The following is a 20,395-nucleotide window of genomic DNA, read 5'->3' as shown; positions in this document are numbered from 1 at the left end:
TCTCCAGTAAAAAGACATAGACTATCAGACTGGATACGTAAACAGGACCCAACATTTTGCTGCATTCAGGAAACACACCTCTGTGGAAAGGACAGACACTACCTCAGAGTAAAAGGTTGGAAAACAGTCTACCAAGCAAATGGTCCCAAGAAACAAGCTGGAGTAGCGATTCTAATATCAAATAAAATCAGTTTTCAACCAGAAGTAATCAAAAAAGATAAAGAAGGACACTTCATATTCATGAAAGGAAAAATGTACCAAGAGGAACTTGCAATTCTCAACATCTATGCCCCAAATGTAAGGGCACCCACATACATAAAAGACACTTTACTAAAACTTAAAGCATACATTGCACCCTACACAATAATAGTGGGAGATTTCAACACCCCACTCTCAGCTATGGACAGGTCATGGAAACAGAAACTAAATCGAGACACAATGAAACTAACAGAAGTTATGAACCAATTGGACTTAACTGACATCTATAGAACATTTCACCCTAAAACAAAAGAATACACCTTCTTCTCAGCACCTCATGGTACCTTCTCGAAAATAGACCATATAATTGGTCACAAAACAGGCCTCAACAGATACAAAAAGATTGAAATAATCCCCAGCACCTTATCAGACCACCATGGATTAAGACTTGTCTTTGACATGGACAAAAACATCAGAAAACCGACATACACTTGGCAACTGAACAATGCTCTACTCAATGACAACTTGGTCAAGGAAGAAATTAAGAAAGAAATTAAAGACTTTTTAGATTTAAATGAAAATGAGGACACATCATATCAAAACATGTGGGACTCATTGAAAGCAGTACTAAGAGGAAAAATCATAGCTCTAAGTGCTCACAAAAAGAAAGTGGAAAGAGCATACATCAACAACTTGACAGCAAACCTGAAAGCATTAGAACAAAAAGAAGCTAGTATACCCAAGAGGAGTAGACGGCAGGAAATAATCAAACTCAGGGCTGAAATCAACCAAGTCGAAACAAAAAGAACTATACAAAATATCAACAAAACCAGGAGCTGGTTCTTTGAGAAAATCAACAAGATAGACAAACCCTTAGCCAGACTAACCAAAGGGCGCAGAGACAGCATTCAAATTAATAAAATCAGAAGTGAAAAGGGAGACATAACAACAGAAACAGAGGAAATTAAAAAAAATTATCAGATCCTACTACAAAGGCCTATACTCAACAAAATTGGAAAATCTGGAGGAAATGGACAATTTTCTAGATAGATACCAGGTACCAAAGTTAAACGAGGAGCAGATAAACCACCTAAACAGTCCCATAACGCCTAAAGAAATAGACACAGTCATTAAAAATCTTCCCTCCAAAAAATGTCCGGGGCCAGATGGTTTCAGTGCAGAATTCTTTCAGACCTTCAAGGAAGACCTAATACCAATCCTCTTCAAGTTATTCCATCGAATAGAAACAAAAGGAACACTACCCAATTCATTCTATGAAGCTACCATTACACTCATACCTAAACCACAGAAAGACCCAACAAAGAAAGAGAACTACAGACCAATCTCTCTTATGAATATTGATGCAAAAATATTCAATAAAATTCTCGCAAACCGAATCCAAAAACACATCAAAACAATTATCCATCAAGATCAAGTAGGCTTTATCCCAGGAATGCAGGGATGGTTCAATATTCGGAAATCCATCAATGTAATCCACTACATAAATAAACTCAGAGAGAAAAACCACATGGTCATATCACTAGATGCTGAGAAAGCATTTGACAAAATTCAACATCCCTTCATGTTAAAAGTCTTGGAAAGATCAGGAATACAAGGCCCATATCTAAACATAGTAAAAGCAATATACAGCAAGCCAGTAGCCAACATCAAACTAAATGGAGAGAAACTTGAAGCAATCCCACTAAGATCAGGGACTAGGCAAGGCTGCCCACTCTCACCTTACCTATTCAATATAGTACTGGAAGTCTTAGCTAGAGCAATTAGACAACAAAAGGAAGTCAAAGGGATACAAATAGGAAAGGAAGAAGTCAAAATTTCACTATTTGCGGATGACATGATAGTATACTTAAGTGAACCTAAAACTTCCACCAGAGAACTCCTAAACCTGATAAACAACTTTAGCAATGTGGCTGGATATAAAATCAACTCAAACAAATCAGTAGCCTTCCTCTACTCAAAGGATAAACAGGCAGAGAAAGAAATCAGGGAAATGACACCCTTCACAATAGCCACGAATAAAATAAATTATCTTGGAGTGAATCTAACAAAGCAAGTGAAAGATCTGTATGACAAGAACTTCAAGTCTCTCAAGAAAGAAATTGAAGAACATCTCAGAAGATGGAAAGATCTCCCATGCTCCTGGATTGGCAAGATTAATTTAGTAAAAATGGCTATCCTGCCAAAAGCAATCTACAGATTCAATGCAATACCCATCAAAATTCCAAATCAATTCTTCATAGAGATAGAAGAAGCAATTTACAAATTCATTTGGAATAACAAAAAACCTAGGATAGCGAGAACTATTCTCCACAATAAAAGAACCTCTGGGGGAATCACCATTCCGGACCTCAAACTGTACTACAGAGCAGTAGTGATAAAAACTGCTTGGTATTGGTACAGAGACAGAAAGGACGATCAATGGAACAGAATTGAAGACCCAGAAATGAACCCGCATACCTATGGTCACTTGATATTTGACAAGGGAGCTAAATTCATCCAGTGGAAAAAGGACAGCATTTTCAACAAGTGGTGCTGGCTCAACTGGAGGTCAACATGTAGAAGAATGCAAATTAATCCATTCTTATCTCCTTGCACAAAGCTCAACTCCAAGTGGATAAAGGACCTTCACATAAAGCCAGGTACACTGAAAATATTAGAAGAGAAGTTGGGGAAGACCCTCGAATACCTAGGCACAGGGGAAAAGTTCCTGAACAGAACACCAATGGCTTATGCTCTAAGATCAAGAATCGACAAATGGGACCTCATCAAATTGCAAAGCTTCTGTAAGGCAAAGGACACTGTCAACAAGACAAAACGGCAACCAACAGATTGGGAAAAGATCATTACCAATCCTACATCTGATAGGGGGCTAATATCTAATATTTACAAAGAACTCAAGAAATTAGACGCCAAACAACAAAATAACCCCATTAAAAAATGGGGTACAGAGCTAAACAAAGAATTCTCAACTGAGGAAACTCGAATGGCCGAGAAGCACCTTAAGAAATGCTCAACATCCTTAGTCATCAGGGAAATGCAAATCAAAACAACACTGAGATACCACCTCACACCAGTCAGAATGGCTAAGATCAAAAACTCAGGTGATAGTAGATGCTGGCGAGGATGTGAAGAAAGAGGAACACTCCTGCATTGTTGGTGGGGTTGCAAGCTGGTACAACCACTTTGGAAGTCAGTCTGGCGGTTCCTCAGAAAATTGGACATAGCACTACCTGAGGACCCAGCTATACCACTTCTGGGTATATACCCAGAAAATGCCTCAACAAATAACAAAGACATATGCTCCACTATGTTCATAGCAGCCCTATTTATAATAGCCAGAAGCTGGAAAGAACCCAGATGCCCTTCAACAGAGGAATGGATACAAAAAATGTGGTACATTTACACAATGGAATATTACTCAGCTATTAAAAATAATGAATTCGAGAAATTCTTAGGTAAGTGGATGGATCTACAAAATATCATCCTGAGTGAGGTAACCCAATCACAAAAGAACACACATGGTATTTACTCACTGATAAGCGGAGATTAGCCCAAAAGTTTGAAACAACAAAGATTCAACTACCAGAAGACACGAAGCTCATGAAGAAGAAAGAACAAGTGAGGATGCCTAGGTCTTTCTTAGAAGGAGTAACTAAATAACCAAGGGAGCAAATATGGAGACAAAGTGTGGGTCAGAATCATAAGGGGGGTTGTAGGGAGACCATTGTGTCTGGGTATTCATTCCATAGGCAGTCACCAAAAATAGACGCTGATAGGGATGTCAGGATGGGAAAGCTGACAGCAGCCTGATAAGGCTGTCTCCTTAGAGGTCTCTCAGAGTCGGACATACCCAGAGACAGATACCCACAGCTATCCATTAATCTGATCAAAGTTCCCAATGGAGGAGTTAGAGAGTAAATTGAGGGAACCGTGAACCATATGGGCTGGTGGCCCTGTGAGGAGAGCAAGAATACCAACCAGCCAGAGCTCCCCAGGGTCTAAACCACCAGCCCAGGTGCACATAGGGAGAGACACATGACTCCAGCTGTATATGTAGGGGAGGATGGCCCTGTTGGGCATAGGTGGGAGACAAGATCATTGGTACCCTGAAGGCTGAGCACTGAGGGGGGGGAATCTGAGGGTGGGGAGGGAGGCTGGGGGTAGGTGGGTAACACCTTCATAGAGGCAGGAGGAGGGGGGATGGGATAAGGGGTTCCTGGTGGTGGGGGAAATATGGTAAGGGGATAAAATTTGAAATGTAAATATTATATCCAATAAAAGAGGGGAAAAATAGAAAAGCGGTTAGAACCAACATTCTTAATAAAATGTCAGCCCTCTTTAAAAAAAAAAAACTGTCTTGATACTAAAATTTGTTTTGAGAATTGTATATTGCAGAATGATCAGCCTTGGTGTATCTACTCAACAAGCAAGCTGGGCAGACCTGCTCAAACCTCTGAGGTCCGTGAATTCCATCTGGAGGCAGCGAAGACACAGCATCAGAGGATTGTCAACTTGCTCTCCCCCCCCACTCCTCTTCTAATATCTCAACGCCCATAATCAGCTTGAAGAAGCTAATGATGAGTCAGCGCCCCTATTCCCTGGGCATGGGGACTAAGGTGGTAAATGTTGGGCTGTCTCTCTAGGGAAAAGTAGTGGTTTTGTCGGAATAGAGAGGATTAGCTAGGGTTTATTGCATAGCCATAACCTATTAGTAGAAATCTGTATAATTAATATCAAGATGAAGATATAAATTCTTAAATGGCACCAATTTACTTTGTTTACAAATTTTAAGGTTTTCATTGGCATGAGCTTCTTAGTGATATAAGAGTGAGATGAATATTGTTACTCTCATAGGCATTGTACCAGTATAACACACATAGGAATACAAAGCTTAGACCTAGTCCTTCTTTAACTTTTTTAACTGATTTGAGATGGTCAGCCTGTGAGTTAAGGGACTATAGCAAATTCATGACTTGGAGTTTATTATAAGGGTGTTCTCTATGTTTTATTTAGAAATAGCTGAGTGGAGTTAACAGGCAACAGTCCAGATTACCTTACATGGATAGCTGGTTTTCAAAACATCAGAAATCCTTAGAATTGACATGACAAACATTTCAGTATTAATGTTCATTTTCATTAGAGACCTGTCTGCTCCGGACAGCTTCCTATGTTAAATTCTAAGAAGAAATTGAGCATCCTTGGAGTTACTCCAGTTGTGGTGAGACAGCCACTAGGCAAGAATTGCCACTTTCCTTCTACAGACAAATTACTGTCCAGAAAAGGACACACTTGCAGAATAGTCGACTGATTATATCTGCCTAGACAGAGTAATCAGCCCTTAATAATTCTGCAGCACTAAGGTCTGTCAGATGATCCTGGGCCAGAAGGCAGAACAACAGATGCTCCAACGTTTTGAAGTAGAGCGAGTGTCCAGGTGTTCAGAGGTCTCTATAAATTGGCTAAGTTTTAGAAGCTATGCTTTGTGCTTCCCACAATTATAGTCAACTCAGTCATTCTGGATTTCTGATGGGGTTGAAAACTTATAGCTATTTACTTTGAGAGAAAAGATCTGAGTGTATGGTCATCAGCTGACATTCATCCTAAAGCCAAGGAAAAAGCCAGGTTCAGAACTAAGTGTTTTAGTAGGATAGATGACAGAGGTGCTGGTTAGTCAACAAAAGGATGGACTGGGTATTAGGACTATCTTGTACCTCACTGGTACAAATAGGCATAATTATGCTCTAATTGTATTTTGAGAGAAAAGTTTCCTTTTAACAGGAAGGGTGATGTGTAGGAGGAGCTAAGGTGGGAGGAGTACTGAGAGGAAGAAAAGGAGTAAGAAGAGGAGAAGAAGAAGGAGAGGAGAAGCTAGGTGATGAAAGAGAGATAGAGGGGGGAGACAGGGAAGCAGATGTTCATGTATCTCCACCTGTTTGGCCTAACACAAGGTCTAATCTCCATTTCACCTCCACCCTTCAGTCATGTACACAGGTGGAGGGCGCCAACAGGCCCTAAAGAGATTTATATACCTGAAAGCCAGAGGTGGAGCCAATTAAACATTCCTCCCCAGCCCCTCCCCCTTCTCCCCTCCCCTTTTTTAACTCAGGTCGATCCTGGGTTTGAGGGGGTATGCATCCAGATCCATCCACAATTCGCCATGTGAATAAACCAGTTTTGGAAACAAAAAAAAAAAAAAAAAAAGAAAGGAGAGAGATAACAACAGAAATGGCAGAAATTAAAACAAATAATCAGATCTTTCTAAAAAGCCCATATATGACAGAACTGGATAATCTAGTTTAAATGAATAATTTTCTATACTGATACTACATACCAAAGTTAAATAAAGATCAAGTGGTCCCAAAACTCACAACAAAATAGAAACAGTCATTGTAAACTTTCCATCCAACAAAATGCCCAGGGCCAGATAGATTTAGTGCAGAATTACACCAGAGTTTGATATAAATCCTAAAACCAATAATCTTTAAATTATTCCACAACATATAGACAGAAGGAACACAACAGAATTTATTCTATAAAGCTATAGTTACTGATACTGAAACCTCACAAAGAGTCAATAGAGAGAACTTCAGGTCAATTTCACTTATGAGTAAATGCAAAAATGCTCAATGAAATTCTCACAAACCAAATCCAAGAACACAACAAAAGCATTCTCCTACTGAAGACTCCCATACTCGGGAGATCCTTCCTCAAGTCTCAGGAGATCATGACCACCCAAAGATCACAAGAAACCATACCTGGATGCAATCAGCAGAGGCTTTATTAGGGAAGTTAGCCGGTGGTCAAAACTACAAGCTCTTTAGCTCCAAGAGCAAGGTTTTGGCCCAGAGTGGTGGCTTAAAGGGTCTTTTATAGCATGGGGTGGGGGAAGGAAGGCATTTTCGCGCGCTTACACATGAATGGTTGCATTTTCGTGCGGTTACACATGTTTGATTGTTTTACAAATTTTGAACATAGCACTGGGAAGACCAAGGGAGGGGTAACCAAGAACAGTGGAACATTTCAGAGAATCTAGCCCAAATGATCTAGAGTCATGTGAAAATCACTCTGCACACTCATTCTTCTCAAAAATGTGGTTTTTACCATGCTATTGTGTCCTATCCTGCCATTTACCAACTATTTCAGATTAACTATCTTTACTTCTTCCTGCTATAGCCCCACCTAGGTGGCTTGCATCTTTTATCTGTGGTCAGGAATGCCTTCCTGTCTTGGGCCTCTCCCACCCATAGGTGGACCTACTGCTTGAGGCTTTAGGAATGTAATTTATCCAGCAAGTGTCCTGGGATAGTGAAAATCTTACATTCAGTTCCTCTTTCCGGAACTTAACATTCTTGTTCAGGTATAGGATAAAGGAAAAGCCTGTATATATAATTTTTCACTCTACACTACTATATGTCCTATCTGGTTGAGTTCAATGTTCTTAGAGGGTTTATGTCAAAGGTCCACAATGAAAAGAACCACTTAAGTTCATACTTAGAAGACAATGGTGTTAGTTTGAATATGCTTAGCACAGGAAATGTCCCTATTAGGATGTGTGGCCTTGTTTGAGTACTTGTGGCATTGTAGAATAAAGTGTAAAACAGTAGGTGTGGGCTTTGAGGACCCCATCCTAGCTGCCTGGAAGTCAATCTTCTACTAATTGCCTTCAGATCAAGATAAAGCTCCTGCCATCCTAAGCCTGCCAGTATGCTGTCATACTACCACCTTGATGATAATGGACTGAACATCTGAACTTATAAGTCAGCCTCAGTAAAATGTTGGTCTATAAAAAGATTGTCTTAGTCATAGAGTCTGCTCACAGCAATAAAACACCAACTAAGGCAACAACCAAAAGAAATTTAAGATTTTCAGTGTGACTATGACAATATTATCTGACCTCAATTGATTAATGTTAAGCCTTTTTGAAGTCTACCACTCTTTGAGTTTTCAAAGGATCAAAGAACTAAAAGTCATCTGTTTAATCTGAGTAAGCAGATTGTATGAAACAAGCAGCTTCTGAATCTAATAAAATTGACAAAGATTTACTGGCTACCTGGACAGTCAGTGAGAACATACATTTGGCATCCGAGCCCAGAAGTTCTGACAGTCTTAATTGTGAATTAAGAACTTGGTAGGAATGTCTTACCATCTTGAATCAACATAGGGCAACGAATCAGCCAGAGTTCTGCTTGTTAAAAACTTGGATGTTGTGCTGTCAGCTGTCAAGGTAACAGGTAATTTGTAGCACAATGGACAATTTTGGCACATTTGGAGCAAAGACACAGTGAAGCTTCCTTATTTGCTCATTATCATCAATGGAGGAGAAAAAAAAATGCTACCAGGACCTGATCTATCACAAAAAGATTTTTTTTTAATTTATTGTTTTTAAAACCACTTAATTGACACGTTCAAAGATGTTTGAAGTGTTTAATGAACACGTATCTATCTAAAGTATATCTAAGTAAACAAACTTGGCTTGTTTCTTGTTAATCATCTTAAACTTAATCTGGAAAACATATACAGGATACAAAATAAACCTTGTTACTGTAATTTAGTTCTGACTGCATTAAAGGATTTGATAATTTGTAAGGCAATGACGAACAACTTATATTTCTTAAATATCTTTTACAATTTACAAAAGTAGGTTTTATAAGACAAGTAATTTAGGTTTTGCATTGAAAATAATAAATTTAAATTAAAGTTGATTTACTATCAAATAAAACTTTGATCATGAATTCAGTCCACAAAAAAAAAAAAAAAAAAAAAAAAAAAAAAAAAAACGGCAAATTTATTGGCCCTAAAATTGGGCACAGTAAAAAAATCAAATAGCTACTCCATGGGTTAACAGGGGAAAAAACATTAGTCTGCCAAGGCTGTCTTCCAAGAAATCAATTAGAAGTCCTAGTGGACAGTGTTGAGTTGACCTTGACAAGTTAATAAGCACCAGTCTTGTGTTAATGAAAAGGAGCCCAAGTGCTGGAGGCCAGCTCTGGTGTTCTCTCATGAAGGTAGTTGAATAGAAAGATTGTCTCTGGTGGCAAAAATTGGTCTTGGGAAAATTAGGGTTGTTTTTCAATAGTGAGATGTTGAAAGTTCTGGATTCCAACTTTGCAACTCACTGGCCTGCTTTTCTGTTTCTGTGAGGACATATACTGCAGAATTTCTTTTGTTTAGCAACTCATGGTTAAACAGCCCCGAGGTTAAGTAAAGTATCTTTGGTTCTTATCTCCACAGGAATTTCATGGTTCACACCTGTTGTTTCTACAGCTCCCAGTCTGTTACAGAAAGTCACTCAGAGAGAGAAAATAAAAGATACACTTTGAGAAATTATTTTAATCTTTATTTTTAAGTTCTTCTTTTCTAAAAGTTCTCTCCCCCCCCAAAAAAAAATTTCTTCTTCAATAATTCACTCTCCACTTTCTTTGTCCTAGGCATCTTATTCATTTTTCAGTATACATAATCACATAGAAAAAAAATTTCATCATGACATTATTTAAAACTTCCCACCATAAATTGAATAAGAAGTTACAACAGAGAATGTTTTTCTTAAGAAAGAAAACAAGTGTTTTTTATTAAAACAAGTTATCTAGCCAAACATTAATTTTCTGTCACTAGCCTCACATGTATATGTAAAGTTAACAACCATAAATTTTGTGACTAAGTTATCATTGAAGTTTTATGTAGATAAACCCAGACAATATTTTGTCCTTGTACCCACAATAAATTGTTAGTTTCCTTTTAAGACTTTGGGTAATGGTTTTCCAAACTCTTGGAATATGCTTTAAATTGTAAATGTCTGCTTTCTAGCAGAAAAGCAATTATCTCCTAGTGTAAGACCCTGGATCACCAGTTCTTATGTTTGGGATGTCCTTCTCTAACGACACAGAGACAGAGATCGATGCAATGTGCAAGAGGTTTATTGATTTATCCAGTGTGCTGAGGCCGTCCCCAAATCAGAGCAGAGGCAACCCTGAAGAACAAAGGCAATTACTTTTTTATACTTTTTCAGACTATAGGTTTTAGGTAACAGCATGAGTTGGTTATCCCTCATTGGTGGAGCCCATTGTCCTTTGCATTCATGGGAAGCCACTGGTGAGAAGATATCTTTGGTATGTACAGGGGGAGGTAAGGGGGCTCTCCCCTACCTAGGCTGAGTCATTATCTGGGACAGGGTGTTTCTGAAATTCTCTGACCCTGAGCTCAACAGGAAGTCTCAGCCACCTGGCATTTTCTCAAGTGGGGAGGGAGTTCTGCTCATCTAATCTAATCTTTACAATGGCATTTGAAGACAGGCAGGGTGCTCATTGCAGTTTTCACATCTCAAAGGGCTTTAATAACAGTCATATTATAAAGGGTTTTTTTTCTAGAACAATTTAAGCATTCTTATAGGATCATCGTTTAAAAACTAAGAAATCATCTGTTTGTTTACATAGCATCACTACAAGATAGCACATCTTTACTAATCTGTAGAAATCTGCTCAAAACTGTAGGCTAATACCTAACAATTCTTATATATACTTAACCATAACAGGAATCTTTCCTCAAATGTAATCCCTTCTGCTTTGCCTAGAGGGATTCATCCACCATAGTTAATGTGTTTATAAAAGGATAAAAGAGATATAGCATATGTTCTATGAATGTGTGGTGAGGTATGGGGAAGCGGGAAGGGGATGTCTCAGCAGGCCCATGCTAAATAAAGTTTATTCAGGGCATGGGAAGGAAAGTTAAGAGGGTAGTAGAGGCAGAGAGAGGCAGAGAGAGAGAGAGAGAGAGAGAGAGAGAGAGAGAGAGAGAGAGAGAGAGGAGAGAGAAGAGTGAGAGAGAGAGAGAGAGAGAGAGAGAGAGAGGTGTAAAGGCACTGATCATGTGCACATGGAGACAGGGGGAAGGGAAGGGAAAAGGGATGAGGGGACAGAGGTGGAGCAAGAAGGCAAGAGAGCAGGAGATCAAGAGAGCAAGAGAAAGAGGAGGGGGCAAGCAGCCTCTTTTATAGTCAGCAAGGCCTACCTAGCTGTTGCCATGTGACTGTGGGGAGGAGCATATGTGGCTGTTGCCAGGTAACTGTAGGGATGGACTTTAGACAGAATGCTAGCATTCCCCAGTTTTGGTTTAATTAAAATGAAAAGTTAGAAAGAGGTTATGACAAAGCAGGAATAGGGTCCCAATAATATCTGGCTACTTCCTGCTAGCATTGGATGCAGTGTGTCTCTAGGGAACCTAGAAGAATGGGTATGGGGGATGTTTGTCCAGTCTTAGGAGAGCTGACTGTTTCCTGCTGTCCAGGGTCTGAGGGGACATCTGAGGATAGGTCAGAAGGAACAGGTCCAGTAGAAGCATCTGTATTTGTGAAAAAAGATGGAGAATCTGGAGATTGCTTCTCTGGAGCTGCCTTGAATGTGCCTGGACTTGACAAAATGTAGAGAATAAGATTGAGCATGTTTGGGAGAAAGAAATTTTTTTCTTAAGAAGTACATTTAAAACTCAGAGGAATCCCACCCTCTGGACGAGGTAGTAAGTGGGAACTTTAGGCAGATGTACCTATCTGGATGGAGTCTATTGGATCCATGAGAGGTAGATCCAAGTGAGTTTCCTGTGGGTTATAATCTTACAAAAGAGATTACAACATAAGATAACAACATGCGCAGTTTATAAGATGAGCCTTTGATGGATTGTATAGTGGAATATTTTATTAGAGTTAGGCAAATTTATAAGAACTCAGATAATTTAGGATAGTGACATAGCAAGAAGAGAAAAGATGGAGTATTTGATTGATGGAAACTGAGTTTAGGTAATGAGGTAGCAGATTATATCTGAGAAAGTTTAGCTGTTAATGTAGTCAGAAGTCTGAGAAAGAGTAAACAATAATATAGCAGTTATATATTTTAAAAAGGAAGGAGTCCACTAACCAACAGTTCCCGTTGTCTCTATGGTCTTTTGGGCAGAGACAGTATGGCTTCCAAGTGCATAAGATGCAGGGCATTTTTACTCTGTGGAATGGATACGCATGACATGAGAAATGACTTAACCTTTATGTTATTTAGCTAAGTCTTAGCAAGTACTTCAAAATTCTATGAGAGTATAATGACATATGTGTTGATTTTCCCAAGATTGTAAAAAAAAAAAAAAGGGGACACATAGAAAAGATGACAGCTTCTAGCTGTATCTTCTTTGCTTCTGCCTATGATACTAGGTCTGCACATACATTCTTCTGAAAGTTGAAAGGTAATTCTATGGGAATAGTGCGAGATATCCTGAATTAATGTGACTCGATGAGGTTAAAGTTACCTTAAAAAACCTGAATAGTGTAGAAGAGGAAATTTCCTAGCCTTGCTCAAGACAAGTGTCTCAGCTACGAAGTCCATGGTAACAAACAGGGTAGGACAATGAGTAATAAGTAATAGAGGAAGAAAGACTATACATTATATGGAAACTGCCAGTAACAAGAAAGCACAGGAGTTTTTAGGATGGTTATGTTTCTGTGCTTACTACTCTGGATTTGGTGTTCAAGGTCCTGGCTCTTTACCCTTCATGTCATGCTGTACTATACCTGGAACACTAAACCAAATAAAGAATTTCACCCATAAGTTACTTTGATAGGATGGTTTGTCACAGAAACAGAAACTAGAATACCACCCTACCAAGATAATCAAGCTGATCTGAGATAAGAGTTGAAAAGATGGGTTCTCTTTACCACAAAAATCTCACATGATACATCATCTATCAACACTCACTTATACTGTGCTCCTCATAACAGACAAGGAAAGAAGCATATAATGAGTCACCACAAGAGAAATAAGTAGAAACACTATTCTTAAAGAAGTGACAGAAGTTGTTAGTGAGTGGTTTGGAAAGCACACAAAATTAATGAATATTTAACTATCAAATTTTCAGACATTAACAAACCATTTTCTTAAATGTATGTCTGAGTATAAAACATGAAGTTAGCCCAGTTTCATTTCATTGCTATTTTGTGTTTATGAATGTTTATGAATACTGTGCTTGCACATGAGTAAGGGAAAATGAATTTTAGATGTCTCCCTCAAATGCTCTTGAATTTTTGTTTGTGATTTAGTTGGTTTAATGTATTTTGTTTGAAGGGGACTTGACTTTGGGTATTTGATTATGACTTTATGTTTTTCACCTACAAATGTAATTTTACCATGTAGTTTCATTTTTAAATAACTTAATATTATGTTAGTTTTACTTCAATTTACTTTGTGTCAGTGTGAGTGTGTGTATGTGTGTGTATGTATGTATATGTATTTATGACATATATGTATTTATTTATTTATTTGTTTACACTACAGATTTTATTCACTGCTCCCCAGTCCACCCTTTAACTATTCCACATCTCATACCTCTACCCCACACCCCTGTCTCCATGGGAATTTTCCCACCCACTAACCCCCACACAAACAGAATTCTAAACTCTCTGGTGCTCCCAGTCTCTTGAGGGTTTTATTTGAAATTTCACTGACTGAACCCAGACCCAGCAGTCCTCTGCTGTATATGTGATGAGGGCTTCATATCAGCTAGTGTACGCTGCCTGGTTGGTGGTCCAATGTTTGAGATATCTGGGGGACCTATGTTAATTGAGACTGCTGGTCCTCCTACAAGGTTGCCCTCCTACTCATCTTCTTCCAGTCTTTCCCCATTTTAACCACAGCGATCAGCAGCTTCTGTCCATTGGTTGGGTGCAAATATCTGCATCAGACTCTTTCAGCTGCTTGTTAAGTCTTCTGGAGTTATGTCATGATAGGTCTCTTTTTGTGAGTGCTCTATATCCTCAGTAATAGTGTCAGGTCTTGGGACCTACCCTTGAGCTGGATCCCACTTTGGGCCTGTTGCTAGACCTTCTTTTCCTTAGGCTCCTCTCTATTTTCATCCCTACAGTTCTTTTAGACAGGAAAAAATATTGGTCAGAGTTTGACTGTGGAATGGCAACCCCCTCCCTCACTTGATGCCCTGTCTTCCTACTATAGATGGGCTCTATAAGTTCCCTCTCCTGGCTGTTGTCTAAGGCATTTCATCTAAGGTCCATCAAAACCATCATTCACTACGATCAAGTAGGCTTCATCCCAGGGATGCAAGATTGGTTCAAAATACAAAAATCCATTAATGTCATCCATTATATAAACAAACTCCAAGAAAAAAAATCACATGATCATCTTATTAGATGCAGAAAAAGCATTTAACAAAATACAACACCGATTCATGTCAAAAGCATTGGAGAGATCAGAAATTCAAGGCCCATACCTAAACATAGTTAAAGCAATTAATTGTGGTAATCCCACAACCAATTGCAAATAAAATGGAGAGATACTTGAAGCAATCCAACTAAAATCAGGGACAAGACAAGGATGCCTTTGTAGCTTTTAAAATTCTTTCATTTTTCTGTACATTTTTTTGTTTCAATTATTTTGTTGTTCATCAAACTTTTTTCCTAGTACAATGTATTTGGTGTTTGTGATCTACTTGTATCTTTGTAGTCATCTCTTTCTTAAGGTTAGGAAAATTTTTTTCTACGATTTTGTTGAAAGTATTTTCTCTTGACAAGATGTATGAGCCTCCTCTTCTTCTATTCCTATTATTCTAAGGTTATGTGTTTTCATAATGTCCCAGAATTAGTTGCTGTTTTGTTTCAGAAACTTCAGAGATTTAACATTTTTTTGACTTACGCTTCAATTTCTTGGTTTTTATTTTCTATACTTGAAATGATTTTTGTATTTAGTTGGTGATGGTTCATTTGAAGTTGCTGTTCACATGCATAGATTTAGCATCTTCCCTATTTCCTCAGTTTGCACTTTCTTTAATTCTACTATCCCCATTTTTAGTTAACATTGTCATTCATTCCCTTCACATGTTCTACTGTATTTTTGTGAATTATTTCTTCAAGGGTTTCATGTATTTCCTCTTTAAAGTCCCCTCACATCTTCACAAAATTGAATTTAAATTGATTTTCCTGTGATTTAATTTTGTTGGGATATCTACATTTGCTATAATAGGATATCTCTTCATTTTTTGGTGAAATATTCCACCAGATATTGTCAATTCTTTAAGCGGTCTCTAATCATATGGGTTTGGGTTTATTATAGGCTTAGTTGCTGATTTCTGATTTTATTTTGATAGATTTGAATTTTTAGTATGATGTTCTCTTGGTTTCTGTTTTACCTCTTCTATTGAGCCAGAGTCCTCTGCCAATGAGTCTTCTTGTCCAGGAGCTAAGAGTTCTATGTTTTGTTACAAAGGCAAGTAGCAAAAGACTTTCTCAAATATGGATAGTAGGAAGGTCTCAAATTTTACCCCCACAGTGACAAACATATTCCAATAAGTCTACACCTACTCCTACAAGACCATACCTTCTAATAGTGCAAATCCCTGTGCCAAGCATATGTAAACCACAACATTCACTTCCTGGGCCCCATAGGATTGTTCAAACACATGAGTCTATTGTAACTATACATAAACATATCATAATACAAGTTACATTTAGTCCTACTTCAAAAGTCCCCATATTTTATTGCAGTCTCAAAAATGTTGAAAGTTCAATGTTCTAAATCTTTTCAGGTTCCTTTAATCATTTAACTGTAATCTCCTATAATGTCAAAATCAAAAAGCAGATCACATACCTTTAAAAAAAATCACAGAATATACATCATCATTCCAAAATGACATGGTGAGGAAATACTAAACCAAACTAGAGCAAAAACCAGGTGGACAAACTCCAAATTCAGCATATGCACATTTGATGTCAAAGCTCTCTTCAGCTCTCCAATTGCTTTCCTCTTTGTTGACTGTAATCCAATTCTTTCTCTTTGGCTGTTTCAATCCTCTGTTAGCAGCTTTCTTCAGCAGCTATCCCACAGATCTGGCATCTCTAACATCTTGGAGTATCCAAGGCTATTTCAACTTCACAGCTTCTTGTTCTAGTATCTGGAATCCATACATAATAGTCTGCAGCACTGAATTCTGTAACACTCTAGGCTATGATTGATTCTACTCCACTGCTAGTGTTCTTGGTTGTCATCCCATGGTACTGGCAAATATAGTACTTTGGGATCTTCTATAGCAACTATGCTCCACCTATAGCTCCTCATAGGCTCTCTTAATTGTGTCACAACTAAAATGCTTTCCAAGACCTCTTCAGTCATGGGTTGTCATCTGCAACTGAGGCTACACCTACACCAATGGCTTTCTATGTCCTCCCACAGTGCCAAGCTTCAGCTGCTCTCGTGATTCTTCATCTCTTCAAAACCAATAACACCTGTGTGACTCTTACACATTAGCAAGTACAGCTATTAGCATGAGGTATAACATTGGTTATTTCTGGAACATAGCCTCTTTGTGCTCTCAGAACACACTTTACAAATTTTAATTCTCTGATGCTGGTCTCTTGTTAGACACTGATAATTTCTTTGCTCCAGCTAACCACCATCAATTGCCCAAAGATTCACGTCCATTTTGGACTCTAAATCCATAACCACATAGCTGATGCTGCTAAGTTCTGCAGCTTGCTGGGACTGGAGCATTTCCTCTTTGATCTACTATGTTATCACCAGCTTTAAGTTTTCTAAGTCTTTTATTCTCTAAGGTTGGCTGTCATTGTATTTGCTCTGTAGACAGACCTTAAACTCATGGACTTGTTTGTCCCTGTCTCCTGAGATAAATGTGTGTACCACTGTGCCCAGTCTTAAGCTTTTCGTAGCTACTGTGCCTCAAGGTCCAGATCAAAAGCCTTTGTCTTCTAGTTTCAAAATCTGGATTAAAGGTGTATCCTCCATTTCTGAATTGTAGTTTGTTCCAGATTAAAAAATCCAATCTATTCTTTATTCAACTCCAAATTATAAACAACAGGCTTAGATAGGTGGGATCTTGTCCTGAGATTTCTACTCTCTTAATCAATTGATCTCCTTGAACAGAGAATTCAGTTCCATTTTACTTCTTTTTGTTCTTATATTACTTGAACTATACATTTTTGAACTTAATTTCTTTTGAAGCTTACTATACATGATTAGAACATTCCTCTTTAGTGTGAATCTAAAGTCTAAATTTGTTGATATAACACTTCTTTTATTGATGCAATGAAGTAAAATCTCTTTACTTGTGCCTCTGCAAAACCATTGGTCAAGCATAAAAATCTGCAATATTCTTCACCAAAATATCATAAGAATTATCTCAATGGTTAACATTACTGTGACACCAGTGTCTTCATTATTCCTACTTAAATGGCCCATTAAGTCCCACTTTATGCATTGCATGTCTGCAAATCCAAAGTCTCCAAATCCACATTTCAAAAAGAAAAAAAAAGCCTGCTTAGGCCTATGATAGTAATACTCCAGTCCCTAATGCCAACTTCTATTTAATTAGGGTTTCATTGCTGTGAAGTGATATGATGACCAACGCAACTTTTGTACTGGACAATATTTAAATGTGGCCAGTTTACAGGTTCAGAGGTTGTGTCCATTATCATCAAGACAGGAGCATGGTAGCATCTAGGCATGCATGTCACTGGAGGAGCTTAGAGTTTTATATCTTCTTCTGAAGGAAAATACAAGAAGATTCTTTTCTAAGTGGCTACTCTTAGGGTCTCAATGTCCACCCCCCTCCCAGTGACACTATTCCTCCAGCAAGGCCACACCTACTCTTGCAAGACCTGGGCCAAGCATATAAAAGCCAGTACATAAATATACTACAGTTTTGCTATCTACACACTTATTTATAGATATCTGCTCTGGCCCTAAATCCTAGCTTGTGAATTGAAATATATTAGCAAGGATTATTAGTGAGCAAGTACTTCTGTATATGGATAAGTACTACATTCTTTATATAATCAGAAATAATAAAGCTGCTGATATGTTGGTATTATTTTTGTTAACTTTTACAGAGTATTTCATAGTGACTTTCTAATTAAGGCTACTGGGAACAGATAAGTGTTCCTTTTTTTTTTTCCAACTTCATACTCTCAATTGTCTCTCATTCATTTTTTTGAAGTATTTATTCCTTGTAGCAGAATATTTACCCCCTCCATTACATTTTACAATAAACTCAATAACTTGGGAGGAGCTAATGTGGGAGGAGAAGAGAGGAAAAGGAGGAGCTAGAAGGATGGGAGATGTAGGAGCCATGTAGAGTCACACATTTATCAAGAACAGTCCTGGGCAACAACTTATATCTAGGTCGGTTAATTGGTTAACACCTCTAATTGTGTGGGCATTTTGTTAATTGAGCATTACTTAACATATAAAGCCATTGGATAATCTTTAAGCATTAGAGCCTCATTTCTATCGGGTACTGAGTGGATGGCAGAATGGTCTGGGCTCAGTCAAGCATTGTGGAGAGAGTGTGGTAGGTTGGTAGAGTCATTTCCCACTCTGGCATTTCGTGAGTGGCAGGGCCAGTGCTTTTGGCCGGCACAAGCTGCAGTAAAAGTTGAGCATCGGCATGCTCCCATCACCACTCTTGGCCTCAGGCCTTGCCTAGTTGGGAACATGGTGACCTGTAACAAGGCAGATCAGGTGCCATCATTATAAATATTACTCTCAACAAACTGGCATCCAACATCCGGCACTAATTCACCTAGAAAATTAAGTTTATTTCACCTGAAAGTAAAACTTGTATTTTTATTTTTCTTTAAAAGAAAGTGAGTAAGCACTGAGACAAGCATGTGAACCCTAGTGTGGAAACTGTAAGCAAAGAAACTGCTTGTACACTGAGGTCCCCTGCTGTGGGGAAATATAGGTTGCTTTTTGTTAGGAAAAGAAGGAAGTAGCTTACTTTTAGGGCAAAGATATTTGAACCATGAATTAAAATTGAGAGCGTTTGTTTTTAAGATAGATTTAGAAACAGTTTTGTCTAATTCACATGGGGAATCTCACCTGTGGCTCTGAACAAAGATAGATAGGGGAAATTTGTCTGTTGTTCTAGACACAGAGCCACAGACAGACAGGTATATACATTATTAGCTGCTCTGAGCCAAGAGACCTAAATAAATAAGCCTCCATTGTGGAGCAGTTACTGATTTAAATATAAAGTAACAATATAAGGATTATTTCCTTTTATGAAAGATTTATAAATAGATTTGTTCTAATCACATGGGGATTTTCACCTGGGGTTCAGAACTAAGCTAGGGAACTTGTCACTGACTCTAGAGTAAAGAGTACAGTTTATAAATAGAAGGTGCTCTGGAGTAGAAAGCCAAAGAGATAGATGATATAAATAAAAAGCTGTTCTAAGCACAGAGCTGAAAAAAAGATACTGTAAATCAGATGTATTCAGATGATATAAAGTTATATTGACTCATAGGAGACTCAGGCTCCGTCTAACATGGGCCCCATGGGAATTCTGGGTTCATTTCCTGATTGGCAAAATATGAAAGGCCTATAATAGGCAATACAGTAATTTAGTTACTTTTTTTTGTTTTAAATTGATTTTATTTTCAAGATAAATGTGATTTTCAGACTTGTTATATTTTTCCTTTGGGAAAGAGGTCAAGATAAAGGTTTTTCTAGTTACTGGCCCAAGGATATTATGTTTTGGGAAAAAGGTTTTGTCTGTTTGTTTTCAGAAGAGATGATTAAGGTATTTCTACCTCCCAGAATTATATGATTAGACATGACAGCGGCAGGCCGCCAGAAGACTAGATTCCAGATATTCAATCAAAAGTTATCTCAATTCTAAAATTTGTTTTGAGAATTGTATATTGCAGAACACACAGCCTTGGTGTATCTACTCATCAAGCAAGCTGAGCAGACCTGCTCAAACCTCTCATGTCCTGGAATTCCAGCTGGATAGAGTCAAGACACAGACATCAGAGGCTTATCAATTTATGCTCCCCCTGACCTTTTTTTCTAGTATCTCAATGCCCAAATTCAGCTTTAAAAAGTTAATGAAGAGTTGGTGTTCCAATTCCCTGGGTGTGGGAACTGAGGTGGTTAATATTAGGCTGTCTTTTAAGGGAAAAGTAATGGTTTTATTGGAACAGGGCGAAATAGTTTAAATTGAATACATAGCCATAACCTATCAGTAGAAATCTGTATAATTGTTGCTAAGCTGATGTTACAATTTTTTAAATGGTACAAAATTTATTTTGATTTCAAATTCAAGGGTTTCATTGGTATTTTTTTCTATTAAGTCAAAATTGGTGGGTACAGGTCTTAGACCCAGTCCTTCCTTAATTTTC

This window comes from Arvicanthis niloticus, chromosome 30, assembly GCF_011762505.2.
Source record: "Arvicanthis niloticus isolate mArvNil1 chromosome 30, mArvNil1.pat.X, whole genome shotgun sequence".
In the NCBI taxonomy this organism is placed as follows: domain Eukaryota; kingdom Metazoa; phylum Chordata; class Mammalia; order Rodentia; family Muridae; genus Arvicanthis; species Arvicanthis niloticus.
Note: the sequence above shows the minus strand (reverse complement) of the source record.